Here is a 14,642-nt window from a genome sequence, read left to right as displayed (position 1 = left end):
TGTGCTCCCTTCCTTCCTTGGGACTCAGATTCTGACGCAGTGAATTGGGCATGGAGATTTTAAGGCCTGAGCAGATGATGGGAACCATTGCAGCCATTCACTGATTATTCAACATCATCATGACCTTTATAGAGTACCTTATAGAGTACTGTGTGTCAAACTTTCTACCCTTCTTTTCCAGTCTTCCCCTTTTTTACCGGGAAAACACTGAGGTGCAGGAGTGGGATGCCCAAGTGCATGCCTACATACAGAGCTATGCAGCACACAGAGGACACGGAGCTACGACTCCTAAACTTGGGTCTTTCAGCACTCTGTCCCTGTCCCTGGGAGGCCTTCTCTCCAGCCTCCGTCCCAGCCACCCCTTCCCTGTCACATCCTGGCCCCTACTGAGTGCAGCTCCTTCATCTCAGTGCCGCAGGTAGCTTTGTACATGCTGTCCTTCCCTCCTGGCTGTGAGCCGAAGCTTCCTTATTCTCCACCTGGAAGAGCCTGGGCTTCTCATCCTGGGTTTCCTGATTCCTGCAGCTGCCACACACTGACTTTTCCTGCTTGGTATCCCTCACTACGTATCACAGGAGACCACTCCTGCAGCTGCCCCTGACGCTTGGCTTAGCAGAAAGGCTCACAATCCCAGGCTGACAGACACCTTGAGAGGCCTCCTGCTCATGGCCAGTCTCACACCATGGGCCTGTGGATGGGGCCCCATGGCCAGCACAAGGTGCTCAGGAAATGGCCTGGGGATGCTTGTTGGCTGGAGATCAAGAGAGTGAGGGAAGATGACAGGCAGGGATTGAAAAATAGACATGAAATGTCTATAGCAAAGAGCACCCTCAGGACCTCCCTCTCACGTCCATAAGGAGGAGGAGTGGACAAAATACTGTCACTTACTTGGCACCAAGTCCTGTGAAAATCTCCTTAATGCAATCAAGATTCTGCCCACAATTTCTGAGTGCTTCTGAATCCCTGTTCAGGGCCCCAGGAACCTGATCTGGCAGGCTGGCCCTGATGGTCCTCTACTGCTGTGACACTCCATGTCCTGGCAGCTCAGTGCGGACTGAAGTGGGCCGTCATACTACCTCCTTTTGCGTCAGTCCCTAGTACTGAGGACTTCAAGGACCCTGAGCTCCACCAGACCAGAGGGAGTTTCCTTCAGGATATTTGACCCAGGCTAGAAAGGGAATAAAATGGAAGAGGAAAACTATTTTTGTAATTCTTGCTTTCTATCTTGATGAAAAATCCTCAATTTTTGCTCTGCTATAGCAGAAAAATAGAACTATGACTTATGTACCCAACTTTGTAGCTGAAGTCATGTAGTTTGCTAGTCCATTATGTTTCCCACAATTACAAATATGTTCCTTCCCCCTTGGAATGGAAGCATATGGGCCCAGCCCTCCTCACCGTCCACCTAATCTCTTGAGAGCCATTGGAACCTGTTCCCAGAGCACTGGTGTGGGCAAACACCCCGGGCAGGCTGGAGGGGTTCTGATAATCGATAGCACAGCCTTCCTCTATTGCACAGTCTCATCGGTCTGTGGCTTATTAAGCGCTCCCGGTCTGTCAATATGCCACTATTATTGCTCTCTTGCTGAGAGCTTGGGGCCAGCTTCTATTTGGCTGAGAAAAATAATGATTGTTTATTAGTCGGGAGGAAATGCCCAGCCGCAAGTGTGCAACGGAGCCAGAACCAGGTTAGGGGAAGCCTCCTTTCATCCAGTCCCTGCCCACTGGAATGGGGGACAGGGGCCAGGTAGGCTGATCACCTGGGGTTTGACGGAAACAAGTGGCCCATGAGCTGCCAGAATCTTGTATGGATGTCTGGAGAGCCAAGAACACATTGACAACCTTGACCTGATCCTTGGCAGGTCCAGAGGGATGTGGCACTACTGGGGAGACTCAAGCCATATGCCAAAGTGACAAACAGAACCCAGGCAGATCTGGCGATGAGCATAAGCCCTTCATGGGGAGCTCCAGGGGGGCCCAGATAGAAGCTGCTAGCTAAGCGCTCACTTGGCCACTGTGAGACAGGGCTGGTGAGGCCAGGTGGCCTGGGAATAAGCACCCATTGCTGCTGGTGTCTAGCTGTTCCTACTCCCCCTCAAGCCTCCTCTTAGCAGGGGTTTTCAGGCACACTGACATGGATTCAAGCCTCAGCTCTGCCACTGATGAGCTGCCAGGTCTTGGCGAACACCCCCAGGCTTCAGCTGAATATTCAGTGGGAATCATAATGCTTGGGTCATACACCTGGCAGGAGCTCACACTCGGCAGGCAAGCGCAAGAACTCAAGCATGCAGGGCTGCAGCATAAGACAAACAGAATGCTGCCTGCAGGGCCCGGCCGGCTCCTCCCAGGAAGCCCACACCTCGTACCTGCCTCCCTGGAGCCTCCTTTCCCAGGAGCCGGGAGGGGCTCAGCTGCTGCTCACACCGTATTTACAGCCCTTCCAGTCAAACTACTGGCCCTTGACCTGTGAGTGCAAGCTAGCATTCACTAGGCCTGGGCCTAGACACTTCTGACAGTGACAGTGTCACTCTGACAAGCAGTTAACCACCCGGAGCTCAGAGGTTCTTACTCAGGCTGAACCGTCCTGCATTGGCTGTATGCTAAAAATATCACTCTTTTAGCAACAGGGAAAACACCTTGCAGCACCCTCATTCATGCCTATCTCCTACTTTACCTTCTCTCCTCTCATGGGTGCTTTGGCGGCTCCCAACCCTCTTGCCACAAGGCTCTTTTGAGATGTTGGTGGTCTCTCCTGCCCCAGGTTTTCAGTCCACCTGCCCCACAGTCCTGTTACAATTCAACTGGCCAAAAATAGTTCTTGTGTGCACAAGGAAAGAATCGCCAAGCGTGCACCTGGTAGCAACTAGTAACTATGTTCACTGAAGATCATGGGATGGTAGCAGCAGGAATGGGCAGAAGGGCAAAGGGAAAAAGAAGGAGGAAGAGGAAGTCCTGCTTTTAGGCAAACCTGCTGCTAGTGATTGAGTTCTCAACGAAGGAGCTGGTGGAGGTGTTGACCTTTGTGAGGATGCGTGCTCCGGGATGGTGCATCTCTGGGCTGCAGGGGGCCCTGCGAGAAGGAGGAAGAGGAACCCTCAATGAGCATGAATACAGCTCAGGCTTGTTATTTCTTGTTGACTTTTGGAATCGTAGTGAGCAGGCTGCTCCGTGGGCATCATTTTCCGTGCAGGACCCACGCAGCGCCATCTGCTGGAGGAAGTTGCAATAGCAGCACGCGCGGAGGCTCACGGGCTTCTCTGTGGACCTCACGCAGGTCACTTCCGTTCACATGTGATTGGCTAAAGCAAGTCGCTGCTGTCAGTGGGGCAGCAGGAGCGACCTCCCCTCAGAGGATAGCATGGCAATGACTCAATCTATCCCGTCGTACTGGAGTCCTCTAGTCTACCCCTTCCTTGGTTTTACAGATGGGAGGATAAATGCCCTGAGGTGTAAGGCGCCTCACCTAAGGTCATACAGAGATCAGTGGAAAAGGAGGAAGGAGAGCCCGCATCTGTGGAGGACCTTCCAGTTCACATAGGGGAGCAGGACCAAGAGGAGGCACCTCTGGAGTGAACTCCAGCTCTGTAATTCTTGCATATCATTTCTACCCCTGACTTCAGCTCCCCCTTCTGTAACACGGGTTAAAGTACTAATCTAAAAGAGAGGTTGGGAGGGTGGGTGAAGATTCACCAAGCTTCTCACCCAGGATTTCACCCAAAGGAACCTCTCAATCACGTGCAGCCTTGGCTCATTCCCTTGCTGCTGATGGCTCCAAACTCCTCCATGACTCTCGTCTCTGATTTTTCATTTTTTGTTTGTTTTTGCAGTACTGGGATTGAACTCAGGGCCTTTGTACTGAGCTACATCTCTTGGTCACTTTTTAAAAATTTTTGTGTCAGGGTCTCTCTGAGGTGCTAACTTGCCCTGTCCAGACTCAAATTTACAATCCTCTTGCCTCAGCCTCCCAGTAAACTGGGATTATACCGCAGTATACCATACCCAGCTCTCTGTTTCTTTCTTGTCCTTGAATCCTGTCTCTTTGCTTCTCCCCAAGTTAGGAAAACTGGAAATTCTTTTTTTTTTTTTTTTTTTAACTAGAAATTCTTTTTGGGTGCCTCAAAACCTGGGAAGATAAGGGTCATCAAAAGCTTGCTTCCACCAGAACTCAGTGACACTTTGTCCAGTGATATCTTTGTGCTCTGATCCTCACAGCCATGTGCAGTAGTTGCTACTGCCCCATTACACAGACAGGAAGACTGAGACCAGGAATGGCTAGGTGACAAGTTCACCAGCACCGCAGGAAGTAACCCCTCCCAATCACAGCTCCTCGCCCTCTGCACACCTGGTTCCCCTGTGGCACCAGAGGTGGAGCCATCCTCTCCTTTTCCCCCCCTCTCCTTACCCCCTGACCCTGCATGACCAAAGGACTCATCTGGAAGAGCCTCCCTAGTCTCTGGGGGGAAGAGAGGGCCTCAGCAGCTGGAAGGGTGGTGTGGGGGTGGGGGATACTGGAGGAGATAAGAAAAGGGTTTCAAGAGCAGCTGTCACCGGTTCTGTTTGCCTTTGTCTTATACAAATTCTGTTTTCCACATTTATGAAATGAAGGTCCAGGAAAGTCTGTTCATGCAGAGCCATTTCCTGAGATATCTGACAGTTAACATTTCAGGGATACGTATATATATATTTCAAACATCCCTCCCAAATACAGCTCTGGAACCTGTCTGGAATGTGTTTTTATGATTAGATGAGAAGGGTCTGCGTGAGTGGCTGTTGCCAGCTGCCAGCTTCTCTCTTTCTCTCTCTCTCTTTCACACACACACACACACACACACACACACACACACCTCCCTTAGAAGGGCTGTTTTCTTTGTTCTGGAAATGTCGATTTAGGCAGAATGTCTAAAGACAGCACAGATGGTTCCAAATTATTGCTGTCTTACCTGTCTGGGGAGACATCTCCAGGTCCCTCACATCTCTCCCTGGGCTTCCATGAGGACCATCACAGCTGGCCTCTCTGGAACCTGCCACCATGCAAACAGAACAGCTGAGGGCATCCCTGCCAGGGGACAGACACTTCTGCCCTGTACTCTCAGTGAACTAGGAGAGCGGCTCTGGTCACCCAAATATCAATCCTCAGCCAAGAACCCATCCACCCAGTCTCAGGGAGACCTGGCAAAGCCATGAGCTCTCACAGCCAGCAAGAGGCAGGCTCTGTCTCACTGATTCCAAGGGGTTGGTGCTGGCTGTGGGGATAAGCAATAGCATGCTGAGTTTTCATCATTGCTCGACCAGCTCCCCGGATACCGCATCTGTTTACTAATCCAGCAAGTCTAGGATTGAGCATGGGGGTGGCCCAGCCAATCCTCCACATTCATTCATCCATTCATGAAACATTTTCTGAACACCTCCCATGCTCCAGACATTGTTCTGAAAATCAGACTTATAGATAAAATTCTTAAACATTATGGGGGAATGGGAGACACATGAGCAGGAATAAATAAGTTATATAGTATATCACAGATGCTAAGCTCTCTGAAAACAAATGAAGCCAGCTGGGAGAACAGGTCACCATGGCACTACAGCTAGTGGCAATGGAGGTGAAGAGAGTGCCTGGCAAGTGTAAAGGCCTGGGGTGGAACAGGCTGTCATACTGAGCAGCAGCAGCAACCAGGCTCTGCCCGAGGCAGAGGGCAAGAGAGTGCATGGTGGCTGGTGAGTCGCAGAGGGGATGGGAGACAGACAGGTGCAGAGCAGAGACTGAGGCTTCTCCTGAGTGTGATGCAGCCACACAGCTGTTTAAGGAGGTTGTGCTCTGCTGCATGTTGAGAAAGAGTCACTTTGGCTGCTGAGGGGAGTCCTGTGTAGAGAGAAATAAGGCTAGAAATAGGGAGACCAGTCAAAAGCTACCCCCAGAAACTAAGGATGGTGAGTGGCAGTTGGATTTGGATGCACTTTGAAGATAGAGTGCAATAAAATAAGATATCCTCTTGGCTCGGATATGGTGGGGGAGGGGTAGAAAAAGTGTCAACTGTATTTTTCCATAGATTCTACCTCCATACATTGAAGATAGAGCAGGTTTGGAGGCGAGAACATCAGGAGGCGCATTTTGGATGCTGTTATATTGTGGGCCAAAATGTCTCCTAAAAGGCTGCTGTGCTCAGAGGCAAGGCTTTTGGAGCTGATTTCACGGTGCACTAACCTCATCAGCAGATTAGCCCACTGATGAGTTCATAGTTGAAGGAGATGGGGCCCACTGGGAGGAAGCAGGGATGTCATCTTGGAAAGATGGATCCTGTCTCCAGCACCTTCCTCCCTTTCTCTGGTTCTTTCCCAATCTCTCTGCTTCCTGACTGTCATGAAGTTAGTAGTTTGGTCCCCTACACTCTTCTCTCACGATGTTCTGCCTTGAAGCCGTATCACCATTGACTAAAACATCTGAAACTGTGAGCCGAAATAAATCTCTCTTTCTTTACATTGTGAATGTCAGCTATTTTGTATCAGTGGCAGGGAAATGGTGATGTAGATGCAGTAAATGTAAGACATCCAGGAAAAGGAGGCAGGCGAGGCTAACACTGGACACATGTGTAGGAGGTGCCCACATGTTAGCACCTACCATGAGCTGGGCTGGGCGGCAGAAGTTTCTGTTTATAGAGCTTTCCAACCAACACCTCTAGTCTTCTTAGTGTCCTTCTGAGGGGGGTAGAGTCAAGCTCTGAAAATGTCAACCAGTGCCCTACCTCACACAACTGGTAGGTAGCAGAGCCAAGCAAAGAGCTCAGCTTCTGGGAGTTAGTAGCTCTTTAGCCTTAGGAAGTTACTTTAGCTGTCTAAGCCATTTTCCTCATTCAGAATGAAAGCCGTTAACGTTCAGTGTCATTATTTTCTGAGGGTCAGAGGAAACAAAAAGACTCTGGTCAAGGGCTACCTCACTTCCCTTCTCTCCAGTAAGCGGCGTGCCTGCTCTCTCCAGACCCTGCCTTCACATGAAAGCCTTCTGAATCACTGCAGTCCTCCAGGGAGATGGCGTTGTTTTCTTGGGTTTCTTACAGATGCTCATTAAGAGGCCCACTTGACTGTGAGCCTCAGAACACAAGCTGCATTTTCTTTGTCTCTATGGCCCAGTGCTTGGGACTCTGTAGTTGGCCAATCAGGGAAGCTCAGTACCATTTTTGGTTCCACATCCTTCCTTTCTTTCTTCTCACTATTCTCTCCCTATAGGTTGAGGCCATCCTTCGTGCTGTCCTTTTAAACCTGTGACCCTGCCCAGGAGGGTAGCATAGAATAATCTCCCCTCACCTAGTCTTGGATGGACGTCTGGTGTCACCCTGGAAGCTCCTGCCCACTTCCTCTGCCCCTCCCCCAAATTCCCTGGGCAAAATGGACATGATAATAACAGAATCTTTTTCTTAAAAATAAATATGAAGATTAAAATGGTTCTTTTTACAAGGCACTTCGAGCCCATCTAGATGATGCAAACATAATGCTGATTTCAAGATTCTCATAACAATTTTATGAGGCAGGTACTCCCCTCCCCTTTAGAGAGAAGGAAACTGAGGCTAAGAGAGGTGCAGAGACTCACAGCTCACAGCTAATAAGTGGCAGAACTGACACTCCAGACGGGCCTCACCACATCCTGATAGGCAGCTTTGGTGAAAATAGAATGAACGGCTCTTGCCACAGGAAATGGCACCCAATCAAGAGACTGTACAAATGCATGGAAAATTCCTGAGATAGTTTGTGTCCAGAGCTGTTTCATAACCAGGGAACAAGGAGGAAGGAGGCTGAGGCAGGTGAACAGCTGTCCAGCTGCCTAAGAAGCTCTGGCTCCTTCAGACTCAGGCTGAGCATCCTGCCCACTCCAGCGCCCACCCCTGCCCTCTACGGGCCCCAAACTACTCCTCCTGCTTGATTGACTGCCAGCAAATAAATGACAAAAGCCCAACTAGATTAGCAAGGCAGCATATGCTGCTCATGGGAAGTTAAACAATTGCACCTCTAAATAACAGCTCAACATGGAATAGAAGGGATGTCACAAGGCAGGATATGATTAATTGCCAAATGAATTATTGAAATTGTAATTGCAGAGGAGTTCAGAGGAGCATGTGATTACCTCAGGCCGGAATGATCAGAGGCTGGGAAGAGACAGGTGAGCCAGATGACCAGGAAGGCAGCACTGGGCTGCATACAGGGGGCTTGAAAGCTGGCAGGAGAAGGGGCAGAGGAGAGATGGTTCCACCATGGTCCTGGAAGCAGAACTGCGGATTGGGCCTGAATGCCAAGGACATCTTCCTGCACTGTCACTTGACCTCTCCCGGCCACCATACCCAGGGGGGCTGCATGCTGCTCTCCCACCCCTTCTGACTGAGTGGTGTCTTTTGTTTGTATGTCAAAATCTGCACAGTGGGTTCGGAAAGTGTCTCTTATTGGTCACAAGAAAGAAAAGCATGTCTCCAGACTTGGACTGGAGACAAAATTCTGCGAGATTTGCTGCAATGCAATTATAGTGAGGCTCATTTCATAAGGGCTCAGATACATGTGAGCCAAACACATTTCCTGAAAGTGGGTAGTACCATAAGCATAGATTCATAGTTACATAGTCCTGGGCCTAACTCCTTACTCTCTCTACTGGAACTGTTGTGCCATCTTGGATGATGTGCTTAACCTTTCTGATCCTTAGTTTTCTCATCTGTGGCATGGAGCTGCATATGGATATCTGAAACAGTGGCTGTAGTAGTTGACTGACTGTGTCAACTTGAGACATTTAGAAACTTAACTAAATGAATTTAGCAACCTCCAGGGTGTAGAAGACCCACCCTAGGGTGGTCATCACCTGGAGGCATAAAAGGGAAGGAGAAAGGACAAATGCATTCCACTCTTGGGAGACACTCCAGTCTTCGCCTTTGGTTTGGACCTCATCTCCTGGCTTCCAGTGTAGACTCCAGCTTTGCGGCACAGATTCTTCAGCCTTTCATCATAGAGCCTTCGGCCTTCTGTCACAGACCCATCAGCCTGCTGGTGTGGACTTGCATAAGACACTAGGGTGAACCCCAGACCTTGGATTGAATCCTTTGGCTTCCAGTGTGTAGACACCCTCTGCAGGCTTCCTCATCCGACTCTGTGGCTGACCAATCTTGTTATTTCAGTATATTTTGTGTTATATCTGTTCTCTCTAGTAAAACCCTGACTAATACAGTGGCCTTCAGCATTTCCAGGGACAAAGTATGTCAGATGACCAACGCAGGGCTGGCTCACAGTAGCCTAGCTCCATAAAAGATGATGGTACTAGCAAAGGGTGACCTAATAACCAGCATCTAAAACAGCAGTGCTTACAAGATAGTGTCTGTCTTACTTTTCTCTTGTTGCTGAAACAAAGTACCCAACACTCAAAATTAAAGGAGAAAAGTTTTATTTGGCCCACGGTTTGGACTGAAACCATACCTAACTGGCACCAAGGCAGGGTGGCAAGACAGACAGGCATCGCAGAAGGGAAGCAGTTCATGGCAGGCAGAAGGTAGCAAAACAAGGCATCTTAGTATTGTATTTTCATTGTATTGTATTGAGGCTACCAGCCCTTTTATTGTATTGAGGCTACCAGAATTAGGGCAGTGCCAAACCAATCAGTGGACGGATTTAATAATCACCCACCCTTTGTCCTAGCCCTCTTAATTCTAGCACTGCGCCATGAATCAATCACATACTCTAGATCCAGGCCCCTCCATCTATGACCACATGAGGCTTGGGGGTACATCTAGACACAAGCCATAACATTATGCCCCTAGTGGTAGGGATGCATTGTGGTCAGGGCAGGGGAACAAGGGACAAACAAGAGAATGAGCACATGCTAGGCACAGGGAGGGTGAGCTGGGCAGAAGAGTAGAGACATCAGGAGCCGGAAGCATGTGACTGAAAGATGGCGTTCGAACTTGGGCCAAGGGTGCTGTGCTGTGCAGCACCACAGTTCAATGAGAAAGACTATGCAGAGACGTGGAGAGAAAGGTTTTATAACAATGGTGCAATACAAAGCAGTAAAATAACTGTCTGAAGGTCTCTATTTTAAAGTAGAGCCATTGTGGAATTAAGCTGCGAGGAGAGCACTATTATATGCTTTACTCTTCTGTTAAAGTTAAGGACTTTCAGGGGCTGGGGATTTAGCTCAGCGGCATAAGCGCCTGCCTTGCAAGCAGGCAGTTGTGAGTTCGATCCCTGGTACCGATAAAAAGGAAAAAGACAAAAAAAAAAAAAAAAAAAAAGTTAAGGGCTTTTAGATCAACATAGCTTTCTGGAAAGGCAGTGCCTTCCTAGCCAGAGGGTGGGCTCTGGCCTCTTGTCGTCAGCAGAGCTCTCGGAGGAACTGGCTCAGAATTCTATTCTCCGGGGGTGTGAACAGATGTGACCAGGTGCACGGGTGCAGAGGGCACTCCGCGGTTTATATCTGCATGCAGAAGCAGCAGAGAGAGGTGGTCTTGGCAGGGAGGGGTGCTGGGAGAGATGGCTGGTGGCAAGGCCCCACCGGGTCGAGGATGGCAATGGGAGGCGGGCTCAGGAAGGGAAAACTCTGCAGCACTCAGAGCATCTGGCTGTCCTCGCACGCGTGGGAGGAAGCAGTGTGGAAGCCGCCGGCCCGCAGTCCCAGCCTGTAGGAAGAACCGGAGCCAGGAGGGTGGCCGGCCTGGGTGAGCGCTCCCCAGACCTAACCGGCCTGAGTCGCCGACAGAAGCGCTGCTGCCCGAGACCGCGACTGGCGCCTCCTGCTGCAGCGTCAGAAGCCGCGCGGATTCGAGGCGCCCAGCCTGGAGAACCGCGGGCTCACAGCGCCCCCAGGGGCCTTCGGAGCCGCTGCACTCCAGCTTTTCGGTGAAGCCAGGACAGCTGGAGGAGCTGACAGTTCTGCTCGCTGCGGTGTGGGTGCTTACGCATAAATCCCCTGCCACGTCCTCCCCCCAGGGCAGCGCTGATGAGCTAAATCGGGCAGAAGTCCCTCCAGCTGCGCCGCTGCGGAGGGGGAAGGCTGAGGCCTGAGTGTGCCTCTACCTCCCCTGTGGCCAGAGCCGTCAGGCGGGGGCAAAGGACACCTTTCCAAAGGACAGATATCCATAATGACTGTACAGAGAGTTTGGATCCCTGGTGAAAAACTAAGTACATCCCCACCCCAGTTCTGGAATTGACTCAAATTCGAATCGCTGTCTCCTAATCCAGCCTAAGGGGAATTAATCACCGGACCCTCTCCCCCAGGCCTTGTACAAGCCAAGCCTTGGAAGAAGACCTTCTGAATTAGTGTCTGGCCTTGGCTTTCTCACGGGGAAGACAGAAACAGCCGCAGAGGATCCATGAATTAACACCTGCAAGGAGGCAGGACAGTGCCAGGGCAATCGATGAACACTGCTGTGAATTGTCTACTCTGCTTTCTCTCGAGACACCCACTGTCCTGCTTTCATTGTCCATCCAACTCCACACCACTCTTAAGGCCCAGGAAACTTCTGGAAGTAACCCATCTGTGAGTCCTTGCTACCTTCCCAATTTGCTGTTGCTAAGTTGTTTCCAACCTTTACTCTGCCCCATTCCATCCCAGGGAAACCCCCCTGGCTCTAGGCGCCCTCCTGGCATTAAGCAGTCTCCCAGAGCTCTCGGTCTGAGGTGGTCACAGTGAAACTGAAGATAGGAAAACACAGGGGTGTTCAAGGCCCACTTCAGAGAGTGGAGCTGGGATCCTAATCCAGGCATCCTGACCCCGCATCCTGACCCCACATCCTGAGGACCACCCTGCCTCCCACCCAGCACACTTGTGTGACTTACAGAGCCCAAAATCTGTGGGCAACTTGTAGTATCTTAGTGTGGCCCTTCTCAGGGCTGCCTCCCCTTTAAAGGAGACTCCTGGGGAGAAATGTCTGAGCTCAGAGGAGTGGTTCTGTGACAGTCTTGCCTGCCTTCCTTGTTCCTTCCTTCCTTCCTTCTTTTCTTCCTTCCTTCCATCCTTTTTTCCTTCTTCCAACAGGTCAACTTCTTAGGCCACAGAGTACCAGGCACTGTGCACACTGTGAGAAGCCCTAGCAAGGCGAGGGACTTTGGAAGTAGATTTAAAAGCTTCAAGAGAGGTCACTGCTCTTCTATCCTGGCTTCTGTCCAGTTTGTCCATCTGGGAAGGCTATGGACAACCAGGTCAGAAGGCCCTTCCCTGAGAACCCCAGGAAGGCTGCCAGAGCAAATAGACTGGCATTACAATAAATAACTTTAAAATTATAACTATATGTGCCCCAAATATTGTGTGGGACTTACATATACCCCCCAAATGCTATGTATCTCAAATTAAAGTTTAACTTCCATTCAGCTTTGTCAATCTCTCCTTCTGGGACCATCTATTCCTAATCTGTACTCCACCCCCAACCCCCACAAAGCCACCAGGCCTGTGTTTTCCATATCCTGTGCAGTATCTATACTGTCACCAAAGAGAGGATGCTGCAAATGCTCTGTCACAGAGACAGTAGGGGCATGACCACAGCTGGCATCTCATGCTTTCTAGGTCTTTCTGTCCTGAGTGCTGACCTGTTTACCTGCATTATTTCTCATCATGCTCATCATAAACCCTTATCATAAGTGCTATTTCTTTCTGCTTCTCAGGTGAAGGATGTGAGCCAATTAAGGCCACACAGCTGAGAAAGGCAGAGCCAGGCACCTGGGGGAAATGTGACTCTGACATACACAACCCCTGTCACCCTGAGCCTGTGCCAAGAAAGGACAATACATGAGCATTGCTGATCCCAAGGCTGCCAGGTGGGCCACACCATTAGGCCATGCACCTGCTCCGTTGTCATATGTAACTGTGTATTGTATGCTTATTCATACAACACAAGTCCATTTCCAGGAAAAGCATTTACAAAACATTCACCACCTGCCAGCACTATGTGTTGTATGGAATGTCAGGTGTGCTGCTGTTGCCAGGCAGATTTACTCCAAAACAGAGGTGTCTCCTAGGATGAGTCAAACCACAGTGGGGATGCTTCACGCTCCTCTGGCCCCTCTTCAGGTCTGCAGCTCTCTGTTTCACCCACCTCTGTGACCTGGTACTCTCAACTGATCTCCTCCAATTCAAAGAGTATACCTGCTATTACTTCCCTTAAAACACTTGTTTTTCAGTATATATTATACATCAAGGAACAATGCTGAGGCTTAGCTACACATCCCTGTCCTGGTGGAACTGGCAATTCAGTGGCAGAAAGAGAGGTTGGTAGAGGCCACTGAAAATGAAAGTACACAACAAGGGAGTTCTAAGAGGTGCACCTAGTGGAATCATGGAGTGTGGGCAGAGACAGGATGAGGGCGCCATGCTCAGGGAAAGCTCTCCCCAAAGCTCTGTGATGGGCTCACAAGTGTGTCCCACTTCCCTGGCTGGAGGGGAAAGAGCAGAATGTGGGCAGGTGAGTGAGTGGGAGGAAGTGGAGGTATGAGAAGATAATAGAGCAGAAACTCAAAGAGATGATTTGAATATTATTTTTGGGTTCATAATTGAGTGGACTATCGGGAGGTGGTGGGAACGGTAGATACCTCTCGCAGTATGTCCTAGAGGGGTATAGCCTTTCCCTGTGCCCTTCCCCTCTCTATCACTCTTGCTCTTTCCCTTTTTCTGTGTTTCCTGGCTGCCAGGAGCTAAGCAGTTTAGCTTTATCCTTCCACCATGATGTTTCTGCGTCAGCACCACCCAGAAACAATGGGGCCAGGTGATGAGCAAGGCCGAAACCTCTGAAACTGTGAGCCAAAATAAACCTGTGCTCTTTGAAGATGATTTTCTTAGGTCATTTACCACAGTGACAAAAAGCTGTCTATTGCAGGAGGGGAAGGACGGAGGGCAGGAGGGTGCCTGGGTAGGGGTCACTCAGAGGCCTCACTCCAAGCTGTCACAGGGAAAACAACTGAGGTTCCAGGCCCTCCTGAGTTTCCTCTTCCTGCCTGTGGCTTTCCTCCTAAATTGCCTACAGGGAATTTTGATCAGTTGCCTTAGATGGCATAATTAAGAAAAGCTGATTATTTAAACAAGGCCTCTGTAGATTATCCTGCGGCTTTTCTGAAATGCATTTCACAGGTCTTTTCTCTTTCAGGAATTAGAAGTTTTGTGGTGGAGCCCTTAAAAGAGTGGGATTTGTGTTATAAGAGATTTCCTCTCTAGGGCTTGTCCACTGGGGGCCCACCCTCTGGGTATCAAGTCCCCACTTCCTAACAGTAGTTGCTGCAGCAGGCACAGCGTTTTCTCCCTCCTCTCCTGGAGCTGAGGGAGTGCAGAGCCCAGACCTCAGGAAAGCAGGGAGACTGGCCTTGCTGAGGATCCTGCGTCCTGGGAGAGAGTCTCACTATGCCCGTGCTGCACTACGGGCTCCTCTTGCTGTGTTCCTCAGCAATTCCGAAACAGGCACAGCTTCAGGACCAGCAGAGGGCTGAGGCCCAGAGGAGTTCAAACACTTGGCCCGAGCCACACAGAAAGTGGAGGGCCGGGGCTTGGATCTACACCCAAACACGAGAGCCAGCTCCAGACTCTCCCTCACCTTTCCGAACTTGCCCTAATCCTATGGCTGGCTGAGAAGGTGGGCAGGAGACCTTCTTTCCCTCATCGCCTCTTTTGCATGCCAGCAAACAAGGAAGTGCCCAGAAGGAGG

General features: G+C 50.2%; 1 long non-coding RNA gene across 1 annotated transcript; it reads left to right on the top strand.

Moving 5' to 3' along the window:
• Nucleotides 1-10,147: 10,147 nt before the first annotated feature.
• LOC134473946 (uncharacterized) lies at nucleotides 10,148-12,320 on the top strand. Its single transcript, XR_010044452.1, has 2 exons — nucleotides 10,148-11,494; nucleotides 11,993-12,320. It is a non-coding gene; the product is annotated as an uncharacterized LOC134473946 (long non-coding RNA).
• Nucleotides 12,321-14,642: the final 2,322 nt, after the last annotated feature.

The sequence above is a fragment of the Cavia porcellus genome, unplaced genomic scaffold, assembly GCF_034190915.1.
Source record: "Cavia porcellus strain 051 isolate PalLab524CR breed Dunkin Hartley unplaced genomic scaffold, mCavPor4.1 scaffold_29, whole genome shotgun sequence".
Taxonomy (NCBI): domain Eukaryota; kingdom Metazoa; phylum Chordata; class Mammalia; order Rodentia; family Caviidae; genus Cavia; species Cavia porcellus.
Note: the sequence above shows the minus strand (reverse complement) of the source record. Positions and strands in the feature narration are given on the sequence as shown.